Below are 7,317 nucleotides of genomic sequence, written 5' to 3' on the forward strand. Positions count from 1 at the left end.
CCTCCTGTGGACTTGGGAAAAGCCTCAGATCTCTCAGCCATTCCAGCGGAGTACCAGGACCTTCGGGGGGTTTTTGGCAAGGCCCGCACCACACGTCTTCCTCCGCATCAACCCTATGACTATGCCATTGACCTCCTCCCGGGCACTACACCGCCTCAGGGGCAGCTTTATTCCCTGTCTGGTCTGGAGACCAAGACCATGGAAGGGTACATTAAGGAATCTCTGGCTGCAGGGTTCATTTGTCCGTGTATCGACAACCGAAGCCTTAATGACATCGTAGTAAAACAAGTTACCCTCTACCACTCCTCAATCGGCTTTCAAGCGTCTCCAGGGGTGACCATTTTCTCGAAGCTGGTCCTTCGGATTGCCTAACATCTGGTTCTGATACGGGAAGCAGACGAATGGAAGACAGCCTTTAACACGGCATGTGGGCACAATGAGTACCTGGATATGCCATTCGGACTGACCAGCTCTCCCGAAGTGTTCCAGGCCCTGGTCAATTCGTGCTCAGTGACATGTTGAAACGGTTCGTCTTTGTCTACCTTGATGACATGCTTGTCTTTTCCCGTTCGGCTCAAGAGCATGTTCTCCACGTCTGACAAGTCCTCCAGCGCCTCCTGGAGAACCAGTTATTTGTTAAAGCTGAGTAATGTGAATTTCCCCGCTCCACTATCTCTTTTCTGGGATACGTCATCACTGCAGGGAACATTCAGATGGATCCTAACAAGGTGAGAGTGGTGGGGGAATAGCCCCAACCCACATCCAGGGTGCAGCTTCAACGTTTCCTGGGGTTTGCTCATTTCTAACGCCGCTTCATCCGGCGCTACAGCACCCCTCTCTGCACTCACCTCACCCAAGGTTCCATTCACGTGGTACCCAGCTGCTGACAGGGCATTTTCGGATCTCAAGCTTCGATTCACCACAGCTCCCATCTTGGACGTCGACGCCTCAGATGTTGAAGTGGGGGCTGTTCTGTCCCAGCGTTCTGCCAGGACCAAAAGCTGCATCCATGCACTTACCTGTCCCATCGTCTTAATCCCACTGAGAGGAACTATGACGTGGGAAATCAGGAACTTCTTGTGGTCAAGGTGGCGCTGGAGAAGTGGAGACACTGGCTAGAACGGGTGGAACATCCATTCTTAGTGTGGCCCGACTATATAAATCGGGAATATCTCCGTACCACCAAGCACTTCAACTCAAGGCAGGCTCGTTGGGCTCTGTTATTCACTTGTTTAAATTTTACCATCTCCTACCACCCTGGGTCCAACAATGTGAAGCCTAATGCCCTCTCTCTAGCATTGCTCCGCAGCTACACCGTCTGACCCAGAGACCATCCTTCCTACTTCCTGTCTAGCAGCTACATTCGTCTGGGGTATCGAGAGCCTGGTCCTTACCACCCCTGGTCCCATATATCCCTGGACTTTGTCCAGGTCTCCCTGGTCTCCCTCCATCTGATGGCAACACCACCATCCTTACGGTAGTGGATAGGTTTTCCAAATTCCCCCATTTAATTTCCCTCCCAAGTTACCCTCAGCCAGGGAGAGGGCCCAGCTCATGTTACAGCATGTCTTCCAGATCCATGGACTTCCGGTCGACATGGTCTCCGATCGTGGTCCTCAATTCTAATCTTTATTCTGGAAGGCGTTCTGCATCGTCATTGGGTCATTGGCCAGCCTGTCCTCCGGGTTTCATCCCCAATCTAGTCGGAACGAGCCAATCAGGACCTGGAGAAGACGAGCCAATTGTCTTCTCCAGGAACGAGCCAATCGGAACGAGCCAATCAGGACCTGGAGAAGACTCTTCGTTGCCTCGTCTCTGCCAACCCCACCACCTGGAGCCAGCAACTCATGTGGGTGGAGTACACCCACAACACCCTTCCCTGCTCGGCCACTGGTCTCCAAGCCTTCGAGTGTTCCTTGGGTTACCAGCCTCTGCTCTTCCCAGAGGAAGAAGTCAGCATACCCTCGGCCCAGATATTCGTCCTCCGCTGTTGGCGTTCCTGGAAGAGAACCCGGTCCGCTCTTCTTAAGACCACCTCCAGGTATCGGCAACAGGTGGACCGCCACCGGACACCTGCTCCCTGCTATCGTCTCGGACAGAGGATATGTCTCTCCACTCGGGATCTGCCCCACCAAGTGGAGTCCCGTAAGCTTTGCCCCGGCTTTATCAGGCCTTTTCCACATCTCTAGTGGAGAGTCCTTAGCTCCACTGCTGTTTGTCTTCTGTTGCACTTTCCATGTGTCTAGGATTAAACCTCTGTCTCACAGCCCTTTGTCTCCTATTTTCTCAACGACGGCCATCCGGTGTACACAGTGAGGCGCCTCCTGAGTGTTCGACATCGGGGCAGGGGATTCCAGCACCTGGTTGATTGGGAGGGTTATGGCCAGGAGGAGAGGTGCTGGGTCCCCGCTAGGAACATCCTGGACCCAGCCCTCGTCGTTGAGTTCTGCCGCCGACACCCCGGTCAGTGTTTTTCCCATTTCTCCTGTTCTCAGGTTTTGTTTCCTAGTCTTCCCGGTTTTTACCTTTCTGCCTGTCCTGACCCTGAGCCCGCCTGCCCTCGACCTGCCCATTGCGTGCCCCTTTGTTATAATAAATATTCTGAGAATCTAACTATCCGCCTCTTGTGTCTGCATCTGGGTCATATCCTGTCGTGAAAATCTGAATGGTAGATGGATGTGCTACTGACAAAGAAACATGGTTTCTATTGTCTCAGGTGAGACCTTAACAACAGACCTGAACAACAATCCTGATAAATTATTAGGATGTGAATATTTGACCAAATAACATGAAATTCTTAGTAGTAGATGTTTAAAGGCCCAGTGCGGTCAAACTTGATTTCCTGTGTTTTATGTATATTTCCACTCTATGAGGTTTGAATAATATTGTGAAAATTATGATAATGCCGTTTTAGTGTAGAGCTGTTTGAAAATACTTTTGGTGGAATGGAGTTTTAGCCTGCCTGATGACATCACCAGGCAGTAAATTAGTTAATAGACCAATAAGAAAAAGAGTTCCAAACCTCTATGTGAAGAATCACTAGTTTTCTGTTTCCTCCTCCCCACTTGGAACACTCCCAGACTGTCCAAGCAAAATTCTGGCTTGAGAAATGTTTTTTGACCATTTTCATTGAAAACAATCCCAGCAAGGTATATACGTAGAAATGATTTGATGTTGAGAAAAAATGCATTGGACCTTTAACCAGGTTTTCAGTGGTTTCGCTACAAGCTTTTCCAGGGATTAATAATTGCTGCCCCCTAGTTGTCCGTAGCCCCTTTAAAACCTCTCTGGGATATTCGGGACGCTAGCGTCCCACCTCAACAACAGCCAGTGAAATTGCAGGGTGCCAAATTCAAAACAGAAATCCCATAATTAAAATTCCTCAAACATACATGTATTTTACACCATTTTAAAGATACACTTGTTGTAAATCCAGCCACAGTGTCCGATTTCAAAAAGGCTGTACGACGAAAGAACACCAAACGATTATGTTAGGTCAGTACCTAGTCACAGAAAAACACAGCCATTTTTACAGCCAAAGAGTGGAGTCACAAAAAGCATAAATAGAGATAAAATGAATCACTAACCTTTGATGATCTTCATCAGATGACACTCATAGGACTTCATGTTACACAATACATGTATGTTCAGTAGTTCCAAAACATCCGGGGATTTTGCAGAGAGCCACATCAATTTACAGAAATACTCATAATAAACATTGCTAAAAGATACAACTGTTATGCATGGAATTTTAGATCCACTTCTCCTTAATGCAACCGCTGTCAGATTTCAAAAAAGCTTTACCGAAAAAGCACACCATTCAATAATCTGAGTACAGCGCTCAGACAACAAAACAAGCCATACAGATATCCGCCATGTTGTGGAGTCAACAGAAGTCAGAAATAGCATTATAAATATTCACTTACCTTTGATGATCTTCATCAGAATGCACTCCCAGGAATCCCAGTTCCACAATAAATGTTTGATTTGTTCGATAAAGTCCATCATTTATGTCCAAATACCTCCTTTTTGTTCGCACGTTTAGTACACAATCCAAACTCATGAGGCGCGGGCAAGTCTAGGCGAAAGTTCAGATGAAAAGTCATATTACAGTTCGTAGAAACATGTCAAAGAATCAATCTTAAGGATGTTTTTAACATAAATCTTCAATAATGTTTAAACCGGAGAATTCCTTTATCTGTAGAAATGCGATGGAACGCAGCTAACTCTCAATGAGCGCGCATAATCAGTTCATGCCAGACACCTGACTCATTCAGCTTCCATTCCCCCCTCCTTCACAGTAGAAGCATCAAACAAGGTTCTAAAGACTGTTGACATCTAGTGGAAGCCTTAGGAAGTGCAATCGGACCAAATTTACACTGTATCTTGGATAGGCAAAGAGTTGAAAAACTACAAACCTCAGATTTCCCACTTCCTGGTTGGATTTTTTCACAGGTTTTTGCCTGCCATATGAGTTCTGTTATACTCACAGACATCATTCAAACAGTTTTAGAAACTTCAGAGTATTTTCTATCCAAATATACTAATAATATTCTAGCTTTTATGGCTTTGTAGTAGGCCGTTTACTCTGGGCATGCTTTTCATCCGGACTTGAAAATACTGCCCCCTACCCCAAAGAAGTTATTAAGTATCAAAAGTAAAAGTATAAATCATTTAACATTTCTTATATATTTTTTTAAATTTACGGATAGCCAGAGGCACAATTCAACACAGACATAATTTACAAACGAAGCATTTGTGTTTAGTAAGTCTTCCAGATCAGAGGCAGTAGGGATGACCAGGGATGTTCTCTTGATAAGTGCTTGAATTATACAATTTGCCTGTCCTGTTAAGCATTGTGTGTCAGGGAAAATTTAAGGATTAAAAAGTACATTATTTTCTTTAGGAATGTAGTGGAGTAAAAGTAAAGGTTGTCAAAAATATAAATAGTAAAGTACAGATACCCCCAAAAACTACTTAAGTAGTACTTTGAAGTATTTTTACTTAAGTACTTTACACCACTGGTAGGCCATCTATCTGATGCTGTCTGGTCCAAAAGTTGTTGCCGCCCGTAGAATTGAATGCAAGGGAAGCCAGCAAGCATTTGGCCTCTTGATAAAAAAGTATAAAATAATAGCCAATCAGCATAGAGCTAAACTGAGTGAGCTCAACTGTGAATGGTCCTAGCGCACCCCAAAAAAGTGTCAAGGGAAGACCAGTTTGGATTTGACTTCACTCCTATCAAATCGTATCAAGAGCATACGTCATTGACAGAAACAACTTGAATTGTTGCATCTCGTTGTGTTGTTGTCCTCCAGTAGCTAGCTAGCTAAAATTGGCCCATTCCTAAATTATCCATGGATGGAGATAGGGATTTGAACTTGTGGTTTTATTTATTCTCTGTACTAGCCAATGATTATAACCGCGATTCTGATCCAACCATTAATTCAAACATTGTGCCCCTGTCCTATGAGGATGGAAGTTCAATATGTAGCTATATGTAAAAGGCTAATGTTAACTAGCTTACATGGCCCATGAAAATAAGTTAGGCTAGCGAACAAGCATTTTAGCCAAGAGAGACTACAAAAAATAAAAGCGTGTACTGTATGACAGAGTGATAGACCATTTTGTCAACACGAAAGAGAGAATGGCATTGGCGTTTCACTAAAAGTAGGGTGTCAACATGTTTTCTCTACTTGCACGAACACACACACACACACACACACACACACACACACACACACACACACACACACACACACACACACACACAAATAAGAAACATGGACAGCCACATCATATTTAGCTTACGTTTATTGGACTAAATTGTTTTTGGTACCTTTTTGTTGTTACTGTATTAGACTAAGCATAGGTGATTTGATGATGTTGAAGTTGAAGTTGAAATGGTGCTGGAATAGTGGAGGCAGCTCCTGTTTTCTTTGCGACTTGAGGTAACTCTCCATGGTTCTAAATCAATAGTTGTTTAGAGGTCCGAAAATGTTGGAAACATTAACTTGCTTTACCATGCTGTAGGTCATGTAACTGTTTTATTTTTTACATGCAATATGCTTCATGGACTTCAATGGACAGAGGTTGCACTTTTGTGATGAAACAAATGTCTGGTTGAAATTATTCTGCCATTTTATTCTTCTTATTGTCTCGGCCTTTAGGCCTATATATCACGGTCACAAGGCATATGAACTAACAGGTTATAGAGCACACAATGCAATTATCACAACACGTAGGTTGTAATATGGCTTTCTTTCTGGCTTCCCCAGTGATTTTACCGATGCACAGCTACAGGTTCCAAAAGTCTTTGATATGCAATCATAGACCTGTCTTGCACCCTATTCCCTATATAGTGTACTACTTTTGACAATAGTAGTGCACTAAATAAGGAATAGAGTGCCATTTGGGATGCAAACAAGAAGCCTTTTTTATATTCAGCCATTGCTCGCTTTGCTGCTGAACAATGGATTCCATGTTAATATAACTCTTTCGGTGGTGGTGTCCTCTCTGACCTTTAGATGGGAACCTATTCGATGTACACAGCATAATGAGATGTACCTGGGAACATCTGCAGGGCATCCATCACTGACAGCCCAGCCAACTACTGCTAACTGCTTTTACAGCCATTATACTGCAGGTTGAATTGTAGAAACCTCTGTACTGTACTGTAATTTGAATAACATCGCTCTCTCATGTTATTCACAGGTAATTAATACTTTTTTCACTTCCTGTATATTTGCCGGCGGCGGTGCTCTGGAATAGGAATGATTAATGCCAAGCATGTCCTATGACATTGTGCTGGTAGTTACAGTAAAATCACCGATGAACACATTTGGCATAATGATATGAAATACCTAGGCTACATTGTTTCACTTACACAACTCAGACAAAGGCACAGACGCGCACCCATGCACGCACTTACACCCTTGCACACACTACTACTATGGAGGAGATATGTAAAAACAATGGGTTATTTCTGACAATGGGGCCATCCAATGGATGTCTGTCCTCCAGGAAGAAAGTTTGAGTTCATTGTGAGCGAGTTGTGATGCTGGAGTGACGGCCGTCCTAACTTGTTCGGACATGCTGTTTCAAGTAATGAAGGGGCAGTTGGAGAGGTAGGGCAGGATGAACTGACAGGTGCCACAACCAGCCATCCAAGACTGATCCGCCGGGCTAGATTCTGTGCACATATCACGCCACCACATATCCCACTCCACTCAACTGTCAATGGCAGGGATTTCTCCACAGTGTCGACCTGCGACAGACCCCTTGATCTCGGGTCCAGTTCTAGAGTGATGCTGTCAC

This window comes from Salvelinus namaycush, chromosome 5 (genome assembly GCF_016432855.1).
Source record: "Salvelinus namaycush isolate Seneca chromosome 5, SaNama_1.0, whole genome shotgun sequence".
Taxonomy (NCBI): Eukaryota; Metazoa; Chordata; class Actinopteri; order Salmoniformes; family Salmonidae; genus Salvelinus; species Salvelinus namaycush.